Source organism: Callorhinus ursinus, unplaced genomic scaffold, assembly GCF_003265705.2.
Source record: "Callorhinus ursinus isolate GAN/ISIS: 27379988/994484 unplaced genomic scaffold, GSC_fseal_2.0 scaffold25, whole genome shotgun sequence".
Classification (NCBI taxonomy): domain Eukaryota; kingdom Metazoa; phylum Chordata; class Mammalia; order Carnivora; family Otariidae; genus Callorhinus; species Callorhinus ursinus.
Genome location: NW_027397087.1, coordinates 27,720,305 through 27,743,082, shown reverse-complemented (window position 1 = coordinate 27,743,082; position 22,778 = coordinate 27,720,305). Strand labels below are relative to the sequence as shown.

The following is a 22,778-nucleotide window of genomic DNA, read 5'->3' as shown; positions in this document are numbered from 1 at the left end:
TAAGAACAACCAAGAGTGGGGCACCTGGGTGGTTTAGTCGGTTAAGCTTCCAACTCTTGATTTCCACTCAGGTCAATCTCAGGGTTGTGAGATCAAGCCCAGCCTTTGGCTCTGTACTGGGCGTGGAGCCTGCTTAAGATTCTCTCTCTCTCCCTCTGCTTCTGCCATTCCAGAACCCCACCCTCCCACCCTACTAGCACTCCCTCTAAAAATATAAAATAACTACGAGAGGCAGAGATTGGAGATGGGATGCATAAACCAACTAGGTGTTGAGTTGTAGTCCGTTCTCTCCTACGTCCCTCTCCAGTAGTGACCTCACGGTACATGTTAAAAGCCCTAAAAATATTCCTTCAGCCCATGTAAGTCCACTTCTAGTCATTTGTCCCAGAATGCTGAAAAAGCTTTATGTGCAAAGATGTCTATCAAAGTATTACCTATAATCATGAAAAATGGAAACAAGTACAAAGTGTGTTGGCCAAGCTATTTAATATTCAGTTCTGCTAAGACGAAGAGAATGGATGGATCAAACTTAGAGACATGTGATTTACAGAGGGTAAACAGGCCACAGCTTCTGTGACATGGTAGCTATAAAGGAAGTAGAACACATGTGGACTGAACATAGACAGGAAGAACAGAATAACCAAGTGGCCACCCAGTATTCATTAGCACTCACATCAGCCACCCATTGTTGATACCCATTTTGGCCCAAATTGTCTATTACTGAAGAAGAAAAGCTCTTGATGTTCCAGAGGAGCTTTGGTAAGAGACACCTGTGGCCAGGAACACTTGCTCCTGCATTTCTGCAACAGATCAAGTGTATGGGCTCCAGGTATCTTCTGTCTCCTGAGATCTGTTGCTCATTCTCAGATCTAGTCCTTGTAATCACATCATCAGCGGGGAAAGGTGTGGTAGCCAAACGACAGAATTTATGAACACTGTCCAAGCCACGATACAAGTAATGTGGTCTACCTATTCTGTTGGACCTATGTGCATTAACCTAATCCTTCCCCTTTCTTCTTCCTATTTAAATGGACTCATAAACTGAACAGTTTAAACACCTTAATTTGGTCTGTGGCCCTGTTTTTGACTTCTAGGATAACTATCTTTGGAAGCTACCACAGCATCAAGATAATTTCCCACCACTACAAATACAGAAAATGATTAGGTAAATTCTGATATAGCCCCCTAAATTATGTATCAAACCACATTTATGCGATTTGAATATAAGCATTGCCAATATTATTTGAAAAACAGAATATAAAAATATAAACTATAAAATTTATTAATTTTATTCCAAGTATACATATATCTACTATAAAAAAAAACTAAGGATGGGCACCTGGGCCACTTAGTCCGTTAGGTGTCTGCCTTCAGCTCGGGTCATGATCTTGGAGTCCCAGAATGGAGCCCCGCATTGGGCTCCCTGCTCCATGGGGCGTCTGCTTCTCCCTCTGCCCCTCACCCCACTCCTGCTGTCTACCTGTCTCTCTCAATAAATAAAATCTTTTTAAAAAAATCTAAGGAGGACACCAGCTGGCTCAGTCAGAAGAATATGTGTGACTCTTGATCTTGGGGTTATGAGTTTGAGCCCCACGTTGGGTATACGGATTACTTAAATAACTTAAGAAATAAAAATTAAAAAACTTTAAGGAAAAAGCACTAAAAGCATGTATGACTCCAAAGTAAATACATGCATGTCACGTTTAAAATATGTTATATCTTATACATGGGTTATTCTTATAATCTGGAAAAATTATGAACTTTTCAAATTGCACAGAGAAAAAGACTAGAAAGAATCTATTAAAATGACAAGCTGCTGTGGGTTTTAGACTAACTCCTTTATTCTTCCACTTCCATATTACTTCAGTAATGATCATCTTACACTTTTACAAAAAAAAAACAAAATAAAAAACACATTTTTCTCTTTGACAAAAAGAGGCTGGCAGTGGTTAAGAACCACCAGCTAAAAGCCCAGCCCAGAAACTGAGAGTTAAAGCCTTATTGCATTCAGCTATAAATCTCCATAAACTCCAGGTTAAAATAAAACCTGTTAGAATCTTCCTGTCCCGACTGTAGGAATAAGATGGAAGAAGTTTTTGGCAAAGTTCCCAAGCCATGTGTTCATCTTTGGGACTGACTCACCACTATTTCCCCATGGATGTGAGGTCATTTTTGTCAGTGACAGATACGTTGTTTTTACTAATGCAAGACCCCAGTGACCCTCTCGCTGTGTGCAAATACCTGTACTCAGTAACAGGTGATAAGCCAGGTGGGCTTTTCATTCAGTAAGGTTTGCTTTAGCACCCACAGTACAAGCCAATGGTTTCTTGAGGCAGAAGCATTGGGAATTTTATCCCCAACCTCAGGAGTACAAGGACAAAGTCCCCAGTTCAACCAGCCAGGACCCTATAATGGGTGCCACAGGGACATTCAGCATACATCCCAGAGACGATGAAACCTTGCCATATAATCACTTGCCTATTCATCACCTAAAATGATCCCTGGAGAATTCAAAGATAACTTGAAACACCTGATAGCTTCCCTAGTTCCACCAGCTGCATGGGTCCAAAAAGCCAACACATGTCCCTAGAATTTTCCCTTGAAGACTTCCCAAGCATCAAAGGGAAGCTCATGGCTCAGTGTCTCTCTGGTACCCAGTGTGCTTGTGTGCATGTACCTGTATGTGTGTGCAAGTGTGTATACTAAAGATGCCCGTATAGACTGTGATGGACTCTATACAGGCTATCTGTTGCTATATATGCACATATACTGCAAAACCCATGCATATACTTAATCTTGTGAACTCTATTGGCGTAACTTTTCAGTTACTCATGGCTTCATCTGCACACATGCAGGATAAGCTCCCAGAGAACAAGAGCCCAGCCAACAAAATAATAAATGCATGATCTACATGACCAAGTCCATCACTGCCACTCTTGTCCACCCTTCGTGGCCACTTCCAGCATTAATGTAGGACTAAAGCCTGTTGTTTGCTCCTCTTTCAGCTGGTCTTCTAGCAGTTTGCATGGGCAGCACGGGCACGGATCCAACACCATGCCACGAGGAGTCCTGACAGCAGAGAGGATCAGAATGCCTCAGCAAGACAGGACAGGAGGGATAATGTCCAAGGCGGCCTGAACTACAGGCAGGGGTGTGCTGAGCTGATGGAGGAGGGTGGCATCCAGCCCCTCTCAGCTCTGCTGAAAACCAACAGCACCCGTGGAGACGCTGCCTCCCTGGGGCTTAGTCTGTACAGCCCTTCAACCACCCCAGGGGTCCTTCTGGATAAAATAGCCCCCAAGTCTAATCCCGCGTCCCATAGTTCCGCAAGGCACAAGTGCCACACTGTTACTAAGGGTGTGATACAAGCAAACAATGTACAGGAAGTTAAAACTGGCAAGACAAAGCTGATTGCAGTCAATTTTCAGCAATTTCTGATACCTGAGGAAAAGATCAAACTGAATTCTAACGTTACCAAAGGAAAGAAATGGTACTAACCTCAAGCACAGTTCTGCCAATGGCCTGAGAGTATAGCACTCTTCCTCAGCACCACCGAGCTCCAATGAGGAAGCCAAAACCTCTTCCGGCACGCATCCCTGTGAGGATGGGAACTGTAGCATTAATAAAAAATTTGGAGTGTAAAATCTTCCATTTACAAAGATCCTATTCAGTTTTTTTTAAAAGGCAATGATTTTAATTTATGTACCAACAAGACACTTTAATTCCCCCACCTTGAAAAGGCTATGTTATCAGGGTATAGGAATGCTGGAATCGCCCAGAATTCCCATAAACAAGGAGTCCCAGATGGTTTTAAGGACTTTCCCTCCTCAGGGACTGTCAAGGTAGGGATATATATTTACAAAATGCCTAACTGGGAAGCAGAGAGTGGTCTCTGTGTCAAAGAACCCTACACCCTGGGTCCCTCAAAAGGAAATAGGAACAGCTCCTAATCCTCAGTAACCATGGGTGGCAGGGGTTGGGGGTGTAGGGTGGACTCCCTTCCCTACTGCTCTGCCTCTAGGTCACCCCCAGGACTGTGAGCTCTTCCCAGCTGAGGTCTGTATGCTCCCTATGGCAAAGGAACTGAAGGTTATTTCACAATCCTAGAGCACGGGCAACTCATTTCCTTTTGTCTTTAATTTCTAACTTAACTAGTTTTAATTTTTAAAGTAGTCTATATGGTACGGACTCTTTAAAATTAATTTTAAGGGGCGCCTGGGTGGCTCAGTCAGATAAGTGTCTGCCTTCGGCTCAGGTCATGATCCCAGTGTCCTGGGATCGAGCCCCACATCAGGCTCCCTGCTCAGTGGGAAGCCTGCTTCTCCCTCTCCCTCTGCCTGTCGCTCCCCCCTGCTCATGCTGTCAAATAAATAAAAGAAAAATAAATAAAATTAATTTTAAGGTACATGTGGTCACTTTCCAAACACGTTCCATGTGCACTTTAAGAAGGATGCTCCAGGTAAGGAGCTGTGTTCTACACATGTCCACTAGATTAAGTTTCTATGCCTTTACTATCTTGTTCGTCTGATATTTCAATTACTAAGAAAGGCGTGTTAAATTCTCCCACTATGCCATGGTGTTGTCAACTTCCCCCTTTGACATTCAGTCAGTTACCTTCTCTGTATTTGAGAAACTATTAAGGGCAAACAAGTTTAGAATTATTACATGCCCCACATTAGCAATGTTGCAGATTTACATTCTACCAACAGCATTAGAATCTCTGTAGACCTGGGTGGGAGGTCCCAACTCCATAACCTGCTCTAAGCCCCAGTTTGCTCATCCCTAAAAACAAGGTATACCTTGAACCTCAGAGTTCTTGAGAGGATGAACTAAGATAGTTCATGTAGTATATATACTTAGTGTAGTGCCCCTCTCTCAGAATGCCAGCTACTAATAAAATGGTCTACGACTTAAGATCACACAGCTTTTTACCAGTATGGAAGTAGAACCCTCTAGCCTCTCCATCAGGTGGCAGGATGAGGTGTGAGAGGAGGCAGCGGTATCCAAAGTTGTTTATTTCGGGGCTTCACAGATGGGGAAGTACAGGATAACACTACCCTGTCCATACCCCACTGAGAATGTTAAGTCACCCGTCAGCTGAACACTCAGTCTCCCCCAGCTGCATTGCAATGGCCCAGTCTAGCTTGCTCTCTCGGGGACAGATATCCCCTTGTTGCTGGCTTGAGGGCTCTGTTGAAACAGCTGCACAATGATACACTTTATAAACTTCTGATTCTGAGAAACACCTGGCATACTTAAAGAAGGTAAGAGTATCCAAATTGTAGATAACTTTTGATGCCTTATCCCAACCCTGGGATCCATGGAATTGTGTGTCTCTGTGTGCTTTGGAGGAGGGGCAGGGAATATGTGTGTGTGGGAAAGCAATTTCAGGGCAGACCATTCATTTTGTTAACAGTTTCCAAATCCTTTATAACATTCTCCCACATCCCAGCAGGGTGAGGGAATCTTTGTCAAAGTCAAAGTTAATTGCACATCAGAGGGAGAAGATGCAATTTTCTTCTCTGGCTTTTGAACTCTGAAATTGATGCTGGGGAGTCATTCTGTCCTGAAAATGTCAGCTGCAGGAAAGAAAATACAACAAAAAAGGCAGAATAAACTAGCAAGGAAACCTGCCAAACAGAAGAACATTCTTAGAAAGCCTCAAGGGTTAGCAAGTCACTGATTTGCTTTAAAATAAAGCCGTAATTTTTAAAAGGAAATAAAAAAAACGCCCACCCTTGCTAAAAAAAAAAAAAACAAAACAAAAAACAAAACAAAACAAAAAAAAAAAACTCTGGCAAAAAGATTTTAACTCCCAAGTGCATCAGAAACAGGTAACTACAGGAAGCCCAGGGGGTGAGCAAGAGGGTGCTGGGTCTGGCTGCCAGGATCCCATACAGATCTGCTCACACAATTGTCTGGGCAGCACCATGGCAAGCTGACCCGTTTCGCATTCATGAGAACTTGGTAAGCGACGACCACCGCCAGCCTAAAACCTAATTTGGAAATCAATCCCTTGATGCAATATACACTCCCTTCCAGAAACCAACAAACTGTATAGTTTGTCTCCCCCAAAAAGTTTTTCCCCAGGATTTACTGATATAGGTTATTTCTTGCTATCTTTCTTCTCTCAAAAGGGAGAAGTCAGCCACTCAGATACCCTGCTTTCTTTAATCCTTAAAAGAATCTCCCCATTTGTCTTAGAGCCCAATGTCAACCACGCGAGTGATGTGTCCATAAGAGGCCATATTAACCTTATTCCAGGGCCCCCAGTCTTTACTCTCCTTAAAACCACCACACAGACATCAAAAAGTCAGCCACAGGGAAGACAGACAATGGTGGGGTGTCATCTACAAGGCAGAGAAAAACCACTTTTGGTCACCTCTCCCTTCGGGCATCAGGTGTGCTGTTTCTCCACCTTTGGCCCAGAATTCAAAGAACTAGACACACTTCACTGTCAACCTGTGTGAGGGACAAAGGAATGACAGCAAAAGGAAGGGCAGGGCTTCAAGTGCAATGCTCTCTCCTTCCTCCCATTCAAGCCACCAGGGCAAGCAATCTCATTTAACCCTTCACCCTGGTGAGGACAAAGTATGTAAAGTATGAAACATACACACTCCTCTCAAAAATTCAGCAACTCCATACAAAGGTAAAATGTCCCACTCTAGCAAAACTGAAACCGCCTAAAAGCATCAAGCTGAACAAAAAAATCAAAATGGCTGCACTAATGCTTCAGCAAAGCTCAATTTTAAACTAACCTTTTTCCTCTCTTCTGCACACCTCCCCTCGTCCCTTATTTATTTATTTATTTATTTATTTATTTATTTATTTATTTATTTATTTTAAGGAACCCAATACCACCCTGAAAACGTGACAAACAAGGCTGGCAGCCCATACACAATTCCTGTCAAAATCAGCCAGACCCTCTATTTTCCTATGAACACCACCCCCCAACTCCCAGTGCCCCAGCAAGCCCCTTCCTTGAGACCGACTTGCAGTTTTGAAGGCCGTAGCCTGCTGCAGCTTTGCCCGGCAAAGCAATAAAGTTATTGTTCTTCTTTATCCCAAACTCTATCTTCATTTAACATATTTCGGCTCCAGAGCACAGAGGTCAGTGTTCGACAACAAATTCACCTAGTAAGAGTGAAAAGAAAGCCATCCAAGAGATTATTTTATGAATCATCCTATCTCCCTCAGATTTTTTTTTTTCCATCTTTCTGATTTTCCAGCTATTTAAGGTATAACACGCTGGTGGAACAAATCCAAACCGAATTCCGTCCCTGCTCCCCACCTCTACCAAAGTAACTCCAGTAAACAATTTGACCAATGTGACTTCAAGCATTTTCCATACAAATGGCAACTACCACTAACTGTACACTTGTGGTATGTCGGTTCCAATTCGAACTCTTCATCTCTATCAATCCAGCAGCTTCTTTACACCTTCTCCACGAGGTGGGCACTTCTAATGCACGTTATGAACAAAGACGGGCTCAGAACGGCAGGTTGTTCATCCAGATACATGCCCTGCACCCCCCTAGTAAGTTCAACTTCTACAACTGACTTACTTTTAAATAAACTACTAAGTGAATGATCCTGAATCTCTTAAATGCACAATTTGATGCTCCTTTTCCCACTTAACACATATGGTCGCCTTTCTATCCACTTCCTTGGTCCCTGCACTGTGGCTATAATTCCTGTTTCAAAGAAAGATTGGATTTATTGTCCCACTGCCAACAGAGGAGTAGAAATAAAAGCTATACACAATTCTATGTCCGTGTTCATTCAAGATGGAAGCTTTGAGGGTCATTTTCTTTTAAGCCACTTTAGGAAGTCTATGTGAGCACTGTACACACACAGACGTTTGTGCATACGTAACCTACTCAGCTCTTGTACCTTCAACAAACTTCAGAGGGAAATGTCAGGTTCTTCCAAAAAGCCAGGAGCTAGACATTTGCCATTTCTCTTCAGAAGGGACAATTAATGAACACAATTTGGGGAGACATACAATGCTATGGTAATGGTAAAGATTTCAGATCCCCCCGAAAGATGGCATATATTCCTCCGTTCTTGGCTCAAACTTTTTTCCTCCTTTTTTAGAGAGTAACTGAAAGACTTCAGGAACTTTAAGATTATTTTCTTGGAAATACTATTTTAACTTCACATATGCATAATACACTCCCTTCCAGAAACTATACTTTATTAAAAATTCTATAGCCAGTTTTATAGTTTTCAACCATCATACAAATTAGCTGCAACAAATTATAGTCTGTGCCCCTGATGGGACCCACTTTCTTCTCATGCCTCCCCCATCATTTTTGCTTTCTGGCCCATGCCTAGCAGTGGGCGTACCCTCCATCAGTCAGCCTATGAAGACAGAAAAATACTGGAGTCTTTAATTTCCAATTCTCCATCTTGCAGAGAGGCAGAACTTCCAAGGTTAAGCTTATTTAATATGCTATCATCATCTCTTGCTAATGATTTAAATTGAAAAGGCACAGGAAGCAAATTCCCTCAGTGCCTCATTTAATGAGCCACTGGGGAAGCAGCTTAAAATACGAGGGTGAGCAGTGACAGAAAAACCAAGGGGGCCCAGGCCAAGACCTCATTCACTTAGTTCCTGTTAATATTTAGGAGATATTTACAAATATAAGTGAGAAATACTTTCCCCCACCCAAGGGTGCTAGGCCAGCCACCTCAAGTGTTGCAGTGATGTCTTCTGTTTATGTAAAAAGCAAAGTCAGGGGGCGCCTAGGTGGCTCAGTCGTTGGGCATCTGCCTTCAGCTCAGGTCATGATCCCAGGGTCCTGGGATCGAGCCCTGCATTGGGCTCCCTGCTCGGCGGGAAGCCTGGTTCTCCCTCTCCCACTCCCTCTGCTTGTGTTCCCTCTCTCGCTGTGTCTCTCTCTCTGTCAAATAAATAAATAAATAAATCTTAAAACAAAAAAACAAAAAAACAAAAAAGCAAATTCAGGAGAAAGGGGTTTAACAGGGTTATACTGGCCCAGCTGTGGTCAATACTGTGGGCTCTGCCACTTAACAGCTCTATGACCTTGGCCAAGTTGCTTCACCATTTAATGCCTCAGTTTATCTGTAAGACGGGAATATGAGGAGTACCTACCTCTGGAAATCCTTATGAACCTTAAGCAACACTTCTAACCCCACTTAGAACTTAGCGTGGCACAAGTGCTCAATAAATCTCAACTAGTATGTATTCTTTCGTCATTATACTTCTATCCCACACTAAGAAGGCAACACTCACAGTGGCTCCCTACTGTGCACCATACTTTTGCATGCATTATCCCAATGGGTCCTCAAAACACCTCATGAGGCAGACAGGAATGTAAGAATGTTGTTTAAGGCTCAGACAAGTTTCAGCTCTTACCCAGTATCATATGCCAGCTAGTGTGACTTGAAATCTGAACCCAATTCTATTTGTCTTCAAAAAGCCATGCTCCTCCAACCTCCCCAAGCCCTATATGCCGTCCTGCCTTAGACACAAGCAACTCAAAGGAGGGCATTTAATGAGTATTCACTATGTGCTAGGCCAATATAAGTGCCCTGTGTACCACTCTCACTCACACAGCAACCTCATGGATAGGGAAAATCATCACTCCCATTTTCCAGATGAAGCTGGAAACAAAGGCTTCAATAGCTCAAGGTCAAGTACAATGCACAGGAAAATGAAGTACATATGTACGAAACCCAGGAGAAGGCTGTGGAGTCTCTCATAATAATTCCAGCAACAAGAAGAAAAAAGGAGGATACATTTGCTCAACATGCCCTGTCAACCCTTTTATCATCAAGTCAGTAGGTCCCAAAGAAGAGTTAACATGTTTGCTTGTTTTTCACAGTAGGAAATTTGCTAAGACAAGAAGCTCCTACTTTTCTCATAATAATGCTAGCAGTATGTTTGAGTCTTTAACCAAATTAGAATATAAGTAAAATCTCCCAACAACCTCCAGGGAAAAGTTATTTTTGCTAAAAAGTATATAGGCACAAAATTAAAACACTGGAGTGGGAAACAGTCAGATTCATTACAAAACACCAATCACACCTCATTTTTCTCCAGGGCCCTACAGAACAGGGGAGGGGCAAACAACCACAAACCCTAACAAATTGACAAAGGAAAACAAGAATATTTTTGCTTGTGGTATCTTTGTTTCTATATGGATTCAACAGTCATTTTTCAAATAAAAACATGAAACCTCCCATTTTATTCCAAATAGAATACTGCAAACTTTACAGTGATTTCCCACTGAGAGCAGTTTAGGGTGTTCAAAAAAACAACACAACACAAAACAAAAAAACGGACAAATGGAGAGGGCTGAGCCTTCAGAGCAGTAAAGCTAGACAGACAAATTACGAGAGATAAGGCACAGACACAGCAATGGGGGTGGGAGACAGTGAATGGGGGACACTGAAGTACAGAACAGGAGAAGGAGGAAGGTCATTATACTCCAAGTTAGTAACATCAGCTCTAGATGCCCCTGGCTGTAGAAACATCCACCTCTACCATCCACCCTCCACCACACTCTGACTAGTTCACTCACTGGCCTTCACTGATCACACAGTACCAGTGAGGAGCTGCCCACATGGTGAATGGGAGGGGTGGCTCCCCACTATCTTCCAAGCTCCAGCATCCTAGAGCAATACCATCATTTGATGGTCCACATGAAACCCACAGTTGCCCTCCTCTCTATTCTACACCTTTGCAATAAAACTCAGGACCAAGTTCTTCCTCCTTATCACATAATTGCTTACCTCACCGCCTATCTACAATTTCACATAAAAAGCTCCAAAGTTTTTTGCTATCAAGAGGATGCTAGGCACAGCTAGTCAGAATGACTGCATCGTGTAAGGCAAATGAGTAGTAATAGGATGGATCACTTGCCTGCCAGAGCTTCTGTCCAATCAGCCAGACAGGCAGGGACTGATGACATGGAAGGCATGACACCCGGCCTTTAATCAGGGGAAGAAATAAGAGGCAGGAAGAGAAAGCCAGATTGTCGCAGCTGTCTACAAGCAAGCATGCACCCAAAGTTGAAATCAAAGGAAGGGAGATAACCATAGGTCATCAACAATTCTGTGCAGTGAATGTCTTCCCTCATCGGACAGGCCAATTTTATCTTGTTGAAAGTCAAAGCCAATCTCAAGTGAAATTTAGAATTCTTCAGGAAAAGCAGCAAAACCTTAACTAGATGTTCACATAATGTAAATAGGACCAAAATAAATGTACAACCCACAGGAAAACACGGAGGACATAAACCCAAGAGGGCAGGATGCTGTGTGTCATTTGCCCAGAGTAGAGAATGGAAAAATCACACATTATTCTGAATCCAATTTAAAAGCTCTCATTTCATTACAGATGGTAAACAGACAATTGAAAAGATGCTCAACATCACTCATCTTCAGGGAAATACAAATCAAAACTACAATGAGAGATCACCTCACACCTGTCAGGTGTTGGCCAGGATGTGGAGAAAGAAGAATCTTGTGCACTGTTGGTGGGAATGCAAACTGGTGCAGCCGCTGTGGAAAACAGTATGGAGTTTCCTCAAAAAATTAAAAATGGAACTACCTTATGATCCAATAATTGCACTACTGGGTATTTACCCAAGAATACAAGAACACTGACTCAAAGGGATACATGCAACTCTATGTTTATTGCAGAATTATTTACAATAGCCAAGATATGGAAGCAGTCCAAGTGTCCATCGATAGATGAATGGATAAAGAAGATGTGGTACGTACACGTACACGCACACACACTGGATTATTACTCAGCCATAGAAAAGAATGAACTCTTGCCATTTGCAAAGACATGGATGGAACTAGGGAGTATTATGCTAAGCAAAATAAGTCGGAGAAAGACAAATATCATATGACTTCACTCATATATGGAATTTAAGAAACAAATGAGCGAAGGAAAACAAAGGAGAGAGACACAAACCTAGAAACAGACGAACTCCAGAGAACTGATGGTTACAGAGAAGTGGGTGGGGTATGAGTGAAACAGGTGAAGGAATTCAGATGATGAACACTGAGTAATGCATAGCATTGCTGAACCACTGTACTGGACACCTGAAACTAGTACACCGTATGTTAACTATACAGTTCAAGTAAAAAAAAAAAAATAGATTTTTCAGCAAGACAATATACCATGAAAGGTCTCATTTGGCAAAACCAATAATCAATTAGGAGCACATCAAGCCCTCTTTCAATACCGCCTTACCTTCGGTCAGTAAGTAATAGAAGACAAAGTGCAACTGGAACAGAGTAAAACATGGGTTCTACTTGGACAAGTCACTTTACCTGTCTAAACCTGTGTCTCCATCTGCAAAAAGAGCTGGTTGGACTAGAAGACCCACAAGGCACAGTCGAATTCTGAGGTCTTCAGTTTGGGGATTCGCCTATACAACTGTTGGCCACCGCTGGGCCACAGTCCTGTCACGGCAGAGTTCCCTTCCCCCACTCAGGACCTGGTTGGAAAGGGAGGAGACCAGCATGGGTTTGAGTCAGGCACTGCATGGGAGGGACGTAGTGCAAGTGTAGCTGGTATGAGGCAAAACCAACACACATGAAGGAAAGGCAATGAGTGCCTGTGGGAGGAACATAGCTATGTTCTGCTGGATTTGCTATTTTACCATCTCTCTACTGCCAAAAAGAATTCATGGGAGTCTGACAGAAGAACACAAACATGTACACAGTACAGTTAATATTAAGATAAAATTAGAAAGCAGAAACCCTATGGCTGTTTTCTCTGGAATACTGATCATTTAGTCATCGGTAGCATGTCTACACAGATAAGCCTAAGGATAACATCTGCACAATGAACAATCTCGCAAACTTCTAGCATCCCTTTCTTAAGTGAGATTACTCATCAGAAACTTAACTGGACGGGCGCCTGGGTGGCTCAGTTGGTTAAGCGACTGCCTTCAGCTCAGGTCATGATCCTGGAGTCCCAGGATCGAGTCCTGCATCAGGCTCCCTGCTCAGCAGGGAGTCTGCTTCTCCCTCTGACCCTCCCCCCCCATGTGCTCTCTCTCAAATAAAATCTTAAAAAAAAAGAAACTTAACTGGACAAATAGGACCCTGCAGTAGTCATCTCTCAAAGAAAAGGGGAAAGAACAATTCGTGTGCACAGGTACACCAGCAAAGAAGACCACAGATCACTGGCTCTTTAGCATAGCCAAAAATCTGGAAACTACAACAATTTCCACTGGCAGTAAAATGGATCAGTCACAGTATATTCACACCATGGGTTACCCTCCTGCAACAAAGATGAACTTTTGATACTAACAAAGACATGGATGAATCTCACAGACACTGCTGAACTAAAGTTCACAATAGCTAACTAATGCAATCCATTTCCTTTTGGCAGGGATTAAAATTATATTGGGGAGGGGAGCAGGCATGGCTGGGGACGGCTATCTACCATACCGATTTAAGTAGAAGATCACAAAACTCAGAGAAGTACCAATGATAAAATATTAGCATTAGGATGGGCCTCAGACCTTGAGTTCAACAGGTGGGGGGAAGGGGTTTCGAAATCACACGTGCTCTTGCACACCAGCTCCTGCCCGCGCAACGTTCCAACCTTACCTTCCTGCTTCCCCTGGTCAAATGAGGTATTTAAGAAAAATGCATATTGCTGATTCACTTCCTTTAGGCAAAGTTTGTGCCTCCCCAGTGTGGTAATTCTGCACCCCCAAAAGGACAAAGACAGCAACTGACTTAACTCTTCTCAGTAGCAATATCAGTTATTTAGTGAGTTATCTGTCGAATGCTTACTCTAGGGGCTGCTGAGAGATTAAATGCAACTTACCCCTCCCCAAGTCTTTAACACTTCAATTACAATCACAACCTTACACAAAATTTCCCTGATTGGAAATAATACACCAAACTGACCTGTACAATGTCTGTCTTCTTCCTTCTGTCAAATGCAGATGCGCAGCAACAGCCACAATCTCTTCAATGGTACCTGAAGGTCGATTGCATTTACAGGCTAATGACTACTCAGAATTAATGACCACTCTTAAAGAACTTCATCTAATACAAGTTATCAAAGATCTTTGAGGAAAAGAAATGCCACATTGAAACTTTGTTCCCAACATATCACACATACTTCCCAAGGGAGACCACTGGGGAGCGTTCTCGAAGGCATCACACATTTGACCTTTTAAACAGAATTACAGTTCATTGACACAATGGATGAAGTTTTATTTTTTTCCATAACACTACTGACATAATGGAATTGGTCACAACCTCATTCACAGTCTATTCAAAAGTTTTGCTCTCATAAAGAGCCTCTGGGAAATGAATTACTGCACAGAACTAAGAAAAAGTTGGAGCTGTGTGCATATTAGGCTAATAGCCTTCAAGAGATTTGTGACAGGAAGGAAGAAGGGCAAGTCATTGTGTGTGCTATGAGTATAGACTGAATAAGAAAGTGGAAAGGTAGGTTCTCAAAATCATAGGTAAATTGAAACTGGAATTTCTGCCCACTCCCTAAGAAGGGGCTGTCCTTCTCTCTTTTGTTTCAGTTGTCGGGGGAGTTAACACATAAGAGATCTGGAACATTCTTTGCTCCTAGTAAAGACAAACATCAGGGAAAGAAAGCCAGTCATAGCTCCAAAGGGCTGGGTACAGGCTTCTATGCCACTTTAATCTGCAGCTGCAAAATACCAGGCTTTAGGAGGGTTTGCTCTTCAGTATTTACTGAGTACCGATTTCATACAGAGTTTCTTCCAGGCCCTATTTGGATTGGACACTAAGCAAAGAACTGGCATTTATCACATGCTTCCCATGTCACCAGCACTTCATCAGACCCCTTATGTGTCTGTTACACCTCGCTTTCATTCCTAAGACCACCCCACAAGAAAACAGCGATGGGCCACTTCACTGATGGGGCCACTGGAGTGCTCATGGACTTGCCCAAGGGCCAAGCTCAGGATCAGGAGAAGTAAACCCAGGTCTACAGGGCTAGCAGGTGCACTCCCTCCACTGCACCCCAACCCCCGTCCCCCGCCAAAGATAAAGGAAATCCACCCCTTGGAACACAGCTCTATGACAAAGCAAAAGGAAACCAGCACTGTGGTGAGACAACATGTCACAGGAGCTCGGGCAAGCAAGATACAACCTCCCACCTGAAAGCAGGTATTAAGTGGACCAGAAGACGCTCCGCAAAGGAAGATTCACAGAAGCTGGGCTTTGGGGAACGAGGTACACACCTATGCCTACTAACAGTAGACAAGCACATGGAGGGGCCAAATGGGTGTGTGATGCAGCAAATGTGTACAAGTCATCGCAAAAGTACTAACTTCCTACTTCTCTGCCTCTAGTTCTGACCCAGGACAAGAGCTTAGTAGTCAACAGAGAGTATTCCTTTAGGTATCAGCCAAGACCAGACACTGAAAACCAGGGTACCACAAGGAGGGAGGTAAGTCATAGCTCCTCACAGATGCTGCAAAACCAACCAGGGTCACTGCTACTTTAAGATGGTCGCTTCTCTGGAGCACTGGGTGTTATGCACAAACAATGAATCATGGAACACTACATCAAAAACTAATGATGCAATGTATGGTGATTAACATAACAAAAAAATTATTAAAAAAAAAAGATGGTCGCTTCTCAGAAAGACATCCCAAGAGACCATCTGAAGACCTATTTTTTTTTTGTTTTCACTAAAGAAATCTAGGAAAATAGGGTTCTAATTTCACTCTAGCTCAGAAGACCAGTTTGAAGACAAATAGCCTCATCGTGAGTTAGATACCTTAATCTCTAGAAACTCCATAATGATCAATCCATGAAACTGGGATTAATCCTTAAAGTTCGGGGTAAATTCCAGGAATTACAGCCTCCCACAAAACCTCCTGCAAGTGGCAGACTGGACTCTGCTTCTCAGGTAGGGGGTATGCCTGCAGGCGTGTGCAGGGGTGCACAGCAAGGAGGGGAGCTGCAGGATCAATGTGTCATCTTTTCCAGGCAAGTCAATCCTCTTCAAGTATTTGGGGAAAAAAAATATCATTTCTACATTAAAACAGAATGCACTATGGGATGGAATGTGAAATCCAAATATTAGTAAGAAAAAAAATAATTCCAAGAAATTTTCACAAGCCTCCAATGCACAGTTTAGAGCCAACCCCAACTCTTTTGGGGCTGGGCTGGGTGCTGGGTCTTTTGTTGACAAAATATAGGGTAATTCCTATATTCTCATGAACATTCCTAAACATAAGCAACAGACCACCAGATTCCTCAAGTGCCCATATTTTTGCCACGTTCATGTATCGCTGATACCAAGTGCTGCTAGTAGCTGCTTCATCAGGTGATCCACACAGCACAAGCGCAGGGAGAGTGTCAGTGGCCGGAGGTCACTCCTAAGGGCAGAAGGAAGGAAAAGCCCAGCACTAACTAAGCAGGAAAGACAGCGCAAATTAAGATTTCCACTACCACTGCGGGAAGGAACCGTCCGAGAGCTTCAGAACCGTAAATACAATGTATCTGGACCCACGAAGCCCAGAGAAGATCTGTGCACTGTAACTTTTACCCCTTAACTTTTCTGGACCTAAGCAGAGCATATGGTGTCACTTTATACCAGGTACTTGGATTCTCCAGATACGGTCTTCTTGTGTGTCCAGAATACACATCTTATTGTCAGAGTTGTTCGAGGGCCTGAACACATACAGTGGGGAAGAGAGAGGACATTTCTTGGTGACCGGGTACTCACGGTCTACCTTACAGCAAGATGCAAGCCCCGCTACCATAGCATCAGCCTGAGACAAGCAAAACATCACCAGGCACAGATGAAGGAGAAAAAGGAACAGAGGTTCCATGTGCAACCCCAGATTACAACAAGCACAATTTACAACTTCAGTGAAATGCAAAGTCCTGGGCCCAGTTCAAAGAAGTCGTGTCTTACTAGGTGTCAGGCAAGCTCCGTGTATTACCCACATGTAATCATCATCTACCCTTTTCTAGATCACCTCATTAACTTAATTATCTCAATTCTTGCCTAAGGAAAGCATTAATATCCATTTTACAGCTTAAGCAACTGAACCTCAAAGAGATTAACTGATTTGCCCAAAGACACAAAGCCGCTAAGCAGCACCCAAGTCTGACTGACCCAGGAGCTGTGTGCCCCACCCTCTGGGGCACTACATCGCAGGGCTGGTACTTCTGAACCCACTCCCCTGGGCCCTTGAGCAGAGAATGTGCTCTGGTGGATCCCCAGTGCCGACCCTGAAGAGCTGGCAGCACCTGTCATGAGCAGGACACTCCAACAGGCCATATGGGGGGCTCTGGGACCGCATCCTACCAGCTCATTTTGGAAACTGCTTAATGAAAGCTGCCAATGACAACACCAAAAAGAATGACAAAATACAGACTACTGGGAGGATTCCAACCTTAAAATTTTTCCTATGTATTAAGAACAGTTGGTTTCACAGGGCTTACAAAAATAAGATTTTTAAATACAGAATTAATTGAAACTAACATCCCTAACCAACCCCAGCCTTAATGTTTCCTTTTCTGATTGGGAGACAATAGGATGTGGACAATGAATCCAAAGCCACTGGTTTCTCTCTCTCTCTCTCTCTCTCAAGGCAACTCAAGCGGTAAAAGGCAGAGTAGATGGATGGTGCCCCAGGCACGGAGGTGGGAAGCAGCCCAGCAAACCAGTCCCCCACCCCCATCAGGGGTCTTGTTAGTCAATGACACATGGGGAGGTTTCATATAAAAGTATGAATCCAGGGGCGCCTGGGTGGCTCAGTCGTTAAGCGTCTGCCTTCGGCTCAGGTCATGGTCCCAGGGTCCTGGGATCGAGCCCCGCATCGGGCTCCCTGCTCAGCGGGAAGCCTGCTTCTCCCTCTCCCTCTGCCTGCCGCTCTGCCTACTTGTGCTCTCTCTCTCTCTCTGTGTGTCAAATAAGTAAATAAAATCTTTTAGAAAAAATCCTGTGGTATTATTTTATTAAGATGAAATGTACAGGGGCGCCTGGGTGGCTCAGTCATTAAGCGTCTGCCTTCGGCTCAGGTCATGGTCCCAAGGTCCTGGGATGGAGCCCCACATCGGGCTCCCTGCTCGGCGGGAAGCCTGCTTCTCCCTCTCCCACTCCCCCTGCTTGTGTTCCCTCTTCTCGCTGTGTCTCTCTCTGTCAAATAAATAAATAAAATCTCAATAAATAAATAAATAAAATTATGAATCTGGTTTTCAGGTATGATAGATATGGGGTTGGATTCATTACTTTAAACAAACACCTTATTTATCTTCCTTAGGAAACAAAAGGGCAGAACTGCAAAAAAAAAAAAAAAAAGAAACAAAACCCAACTTTTTTTTTATTTTATTATGTTATGTTAGTCACCATACATCATTAGTCTTTGATGTAGTGATCCACGATTCATTGTTTTCGTTTAACACCCAGGGCTCCACGCAGTACGTGCCCTCCTTAATACCCATCACCGGGCTAACCCATCCCCCCCCCCAAAACCCTCAGTTTGTTTCTCAGAGTCCATGGTCTCTCATGGTTTGTCTGTTAAAGACATCCATGCTTCTCCTGCCTAGTGCAGGCTACATCCTTGGGAAGACAACTCAATTGCTTACTAAGCATGCCACATTTTATTATGCTTCAATTACACAGTTCCTCTGATCAACTATGTTAGCATTTAATTACCATGCAATTAAGTGGTGGCACTAACTCAAGCTCACGGGCACTTCTGCTTTGGCCACGAGAATCAAACAGTTGACCCAAAGCCCACCCCGTATTTCCTCCCCTGACTTGTGCTATGGCTTCCAGGAATTTGGCCAAGTTAAGGTTATGAAAGTTCCACAGAACACTAATTCTCCAACCTTAGCTGTAGCTGGGGGAAGGAGGACCAGCCTTGGGGTGGGGGCTCCCAGTGCCAACACCCCAACTCAGTGGGGACTTGGTAATAAGAGGACAACTCAAAGATCAAATGGGGTTTTCAACTAGATGAGTGATTACCAGACTTTGGTATTCCACGGCAGAAAATCTCCACTCCTTCCCCAACTGGGCTGATTGATGCCTTTGTCTTTGAGGTTCTCCCCTAAGAAAACCACCTTACACCATCATTTCATCAAAAAGAGCCATTTTAAAACCTGAAGAGTAGGAAGGATAATGTCTTTCTATAAAAGGCAATTATTTGAATAAATTTATCTTCATAGAAAATCTGTTTTTTCCCATGTTGACTTTTAGACCAATTCATGCATTAGTTCTTCCAGAAATACTGAATTAAATGGTTTTAAGTTGCCTCCTAACCCTTAAGTCACTTACACATAGCTCAGCAAGTGTTTTAAAGCTAAAAACAAGTAACATTAAATAATTTGTCATCAATAAATATAAAAGATAATTGTAGCTCATTCAGTTCACATATATGCTCAAATGACAAATACATACACAAGCCAAAAGCCAGGACAGGGGGGAGCCTTAAGAGGAAACATTCTACTTTCGTGGTGTAATTTCTAGGAAGATTAATATCCTGTCTGAATGTCATTCTACTCACACAGGATTTCAAAATGATGTTTTTCTGCTCTACAGTGGGAGTGGAATCAGCTGTTTTAACTTGGGGCTCTAGTGTGTCACTTCCAAGCCATGTAGGTAGGTATTTCCAACTACAGAGGAAGGCCAGCTTCTACCTATCAAAACATCCAAGACCCCAAAGAGAGCTCAGGAGACAATGTCACCTGTTTCAAACAAATTGCCAATATAAGACTCCCCCCCATTGGGCGCCTGGGTGACTCAGATGGTTGAGTGTCTGCCTTTGGCTCAGGTCATGATCCCAGGGTCCGGGGATCCAGGACCACGTCCGGCTCCCTGCTTAGCGGGGAGTCTCCCTCTCCCTCTGACCCTGCTGCTGGGGAGGGGGAGGGGGAGGGGGAAGGGGAAGGGAAGGAAGAAAGGAAGGAAGGAAGAAAGAAAGAAAGAAGACTCCCCCAACTTTTGGCAGAGCTTTCTTACCAAGAACTCCAGAAATAAATGAAAAGGTCTGCTGGCAGGAGGGCTCTCCTCTTACTTAGGTTCAGCACAGTTCCTAGGAATTCAAAATGTTACTCTGAAGAGCTGGGTATCAGCTGGATGTTTGTAGTAGGATCCATGTGGTTATACCATGCAAACATACATTTGCTCAGCAATAAATACTTTCGGGATATTTCCTCACTCATATGGCCCCCCCCCCGGGGAGGCCGGTCCTCCTCCTACCACCCTTAAAAAAAAGAAAGTGTGACACATCTCGTTTCCTTGGAGGGTAGCCTAAGCCCTTTTGTAAACGGTCACTAGATGAGGTGCTTTAATAGCTGTCATACTTTTAGCGCCTGCAATGCACACAAATGATTTCAGAGGACAGAAAGGTCCCCTCCTCCAGGAGATATCACGGTTGGCTGGATTTGAGCCAAGTGCTTCAAGAAAGAGACAAGTGAGGAAAGTACTGGGAAGTCTTTACATTCCTAGAACGTGGACTCCATTAGGGCCTGATCTTCATGGGTCTTGCTCCAAATAGTTCCCCCCCACCCCCTCACCCCCAACTAGAACAATGCCTGCCAAAAAGAAAATGCTCTCTGAATATGTGTTCGATTAGAAGAACAAAATAATGATCCTCCATCTGTCACTTGGCCATCATGTTATTGGCTTCAAGACCTTCAGTGACCTTTAGCGAACCGCAGAACCGAGTTCAGACTACCCGAAGCACAGAGCTCTCCCCGGCTCCACAGAGGTAGATGATGCTCCACACTGCACATCACAGATCGGATTTGGGGAGAACGCCTTTCACCCTCCCTCAGCCATCAGTCGTGGTGAACTCCTTACTTTGGCTCCCCACTGATGTCACAAAGCAATCTTTAACCCAGCATGTGGAAGACAGACACGGATGTAAAGTTTCAGCTACCATTTACACGGTCTGTGCATCAGGACAGAGACAACACAATAGTCATGACAAGTCCAGGAAGAGCTGCGGCTTGAGGCCTCCAGAAAAACTCACCAAAGAAACTCAGAGCTAGGTCAAGACTTGCCCGCCAGCATGCTCCCCATTCCCCAGTTAGAGGGCAGGAGGGCTCCAGCAGGTGCAACCTTAGGATAGAGCTGCAGGAAGAACACTGGCTAAACAGAAAGATGCCCTGCTTACTAAACATGCCACGGGATTGTTTAAATGACAGGATGTCCCAGTACATTTCAATACAGGTTTAAGATAACTCTTCCTGAGGGGTGCCTGGGTGGCTCAGTGGGTTAAGCATCTGACTCTTTTTGTTTTGTTTTGTTTTGTTTTAATTTATTTGACAGAGAGAGACACAGTGAGAGGGGGAACACAAGCAGGGGGAGTGGGGAGAGGGAGAAGCAGGCTTCCCGCCGAGCAGGGAGCCCAACGTGGGACTCAATCCCAGGACCCCTGGGACCATGACCTGAGCCGAAGGCAGACGCTTAACAACAGAGCCACCCAGGTGCCAAGCATCAGACTCTTGATCTCAGCTCAGGTCTCAATCTCACATTCGTGAGTTCAAGCCCCATGTTGGGCTCTGTGCTAGGCTTGGAGCCTACTTAAAAAAAAGAAAAAAAAAAAAAGAAAACTTTTCCTGAGCATCGTGCATAAGCTATAGTAAGATTCACTAGCAAAATAAGACAAAGAGAAGAAGAAGTGGGAAAAGGAAAATCCATCCTCTGAAGCTACTACCAAGAAACATGGCTTTCTGGTTTTGTGACTACCCAACCAAAAGAGGGCCTTGTTAATGGTGGTCCGGAGTACAGGAAAAATAAGAGAAAGAAACACCATTTCTTCCTTCGTTAGCCTCTCAGCACTTGGCACACTGTTCCTCCCTCATGCTGATTACAACTAATAGCATGAAAGAATATCAGAGTTTTTAAGTCTACAATCTATCTGGAGTTAATTTTTGTTATATCCTATAATCTAAGGATCAAGTTGCCTTTCTTCCATATGGATACCCAATTGTTCCAGCATCCTTTGTGGAAAAGCCCATCCCATTCTCCACTTAATTACTGTGGCCCCCTTTGATGAAAATCTGTTCACCTTGTATGTGTGGGTCCATTTCTGGACCTCTCTAGCCTGTTCCACGGATCTAACAGGTCGGCCCTGACACCAATACCATGCTGTCCTGATCTCTATTGCATTAGAGTAAACCTTGAAATCAGGTAGAATAAGCCCTCCAGCTAGATTTTCTTCATAAAATTATTTTTGCTACTTTGAGTCCTTTGCATTTCCCTGTAAATTTTAGATTCAGGGGCGCCTGGGTGGCTCAGTTGGTTAAGCGACTGCCTTCGGCTCAGGTCATGATCCTGGAGTCCCGGGATCGAGTCCCACATCGGGCTCCCTGCTCAGCGGGGAGTCTGCTTCTCCCTCTGACCCTCTTCCCTCTCGTGCTCTCTATCTCTCATTCTCTCTCTCTCAAATAAATAAATAAAATCTTTAAAAAAAAAAGAACATCTAGCTTTTAAAAAAAAATTTTTAGATTCAGCTTGTTGAGGTCTAAAATTTTTAAAAATCCCCTTTTGTGATTTTGATTTAGATTGCATTGAACCTTTAGGTCACGTTGGGGGAAGGATATCTGAACAACGTTAAGTCTTCCAATCCATAAATATGGCATCTAACTCCATTTACTTGAAGGGCCTATCAGAGTTAAACATAAACGAAATCTAGAGCTACTATCTCATATGCCAACAAAGCAAGAAAAGTTGTAAACACTAAATCTCTGCAAATTAATTTACAGCTTTACAGTTACTTCATGAGCTTTATAGGCAGTGGATTCTACTGATGAATAAA

General features: G+C 43.6%; 1 protein-coding gene across 11 annotated transcripts in view; it reads right to left on the bottom strand.

Annotated features, from left to right (window-relative positions):
- The window catches only part of TLN2 (talin 2), a 435,837-nt gene that overhangs the window by 323,669 nt on the left and 89,390 nt on the right, over positions 1 to 22,778 (bottom strand). For 2 of the 11 annotated variants that reach the window (XM_073877137.1, XM_073877133.1), the window contains exon 3: positions 3,499 to 3,596. The exons of 8 other annotated variants lie outside the window; for them this stretch is intronic. The gene's annotated coding sequence lies outside the window, so the exon portion shown is untranslated. Of the gene's footprint in view, positions 1 to 3,498; positions 3,612 to 22,778 lie in introns of all 11 variants that reach the window. One more of the 11 variants, XM_073877134.1, reaches the window with a different exon arrangement.